The following is a 469-nucleotide window of genomic DNA, read 5'->3' as shown; positions in this document are numbered from 1 at the left end:
CGGCCAAGGTCGCCGCTCCTCCTGGCGCCCTGCTCGCGCAGCCTTCGGTCGCCCCGGGCGGAGAAGGGGACGCGGGGACAGACCTTGGCCGAGACGTGCTGGGGGAAAAAGTCCCTGGAGGCAAAGCAAACCCACGCTTTTTTCCTCGGGTTGTTTGATTTTCTTTTACTTATTCGTTTTTGCATCGGAGGTCGCCTATCCTCTCGCAGAGCTAGGAAGTTGCAAAGAGCGTGGGTGTGGGCCCTGCAGCAGCACCCTCGGCCGGGCCTGGCCGGGCCGGGGAGCGGCGCCCAGACAAGGCCAGGTACTGGAGAAAAAAAGGGAGACGACTTGGGGCTGTCGCTGGTTCCCTCTGCCTCTCCTGGGTCTGGGCGCGCGGGGCGAGGGTGTTGCCTCTTGAGTGGTTTCACCTTCGCCTTTGGGACTTAACTGTAGAGCGGCCGGGGTCATCTTTTTTTTTTTTTTTTTC

The 469-nt window shown here is 61.0% G+C and overlaps 1 protein-coding gene across 1 annotated transcript in view; it reads left to right on the top strand.

The window, feature by feature from the left end:
• Positions 1–25: 25 nt before the first annotated feature.
• Positions 26–469, top strand: part of MYB (v-myb avian myeloblastosis viral oncogene homolog) — a 34,195-nt gene continuing 33,751 nt past the window's right edge. Inside the window, exon 1 of the mRNA XM_010844252.1 lies at positions 26–304. The gene's annotated coding sequence lies outside the window, so the exon portion shown is untranslated. The remainder of the gene's footprint in view (positions 305–469) is intronic.

The sequence above is a fragment of the Bison bison genome, unplaced genomic scaffold (assembly GCF_000754665.1).
Source record: "Bison bison bison isolate TAMUID 2011002044 unplaced genomic scaffold, Bison_UMD1.0 scf7180017864198, whole genome shotgun sequence".
NCBI lineage: Eukaryota > Metazoa > Chordata > Mammalia > Artiodactyla > Bovidae > Bison > Bison bison.
This window is presented reverse-complemented; position numbering and strand designations above follow the sequence as displayed.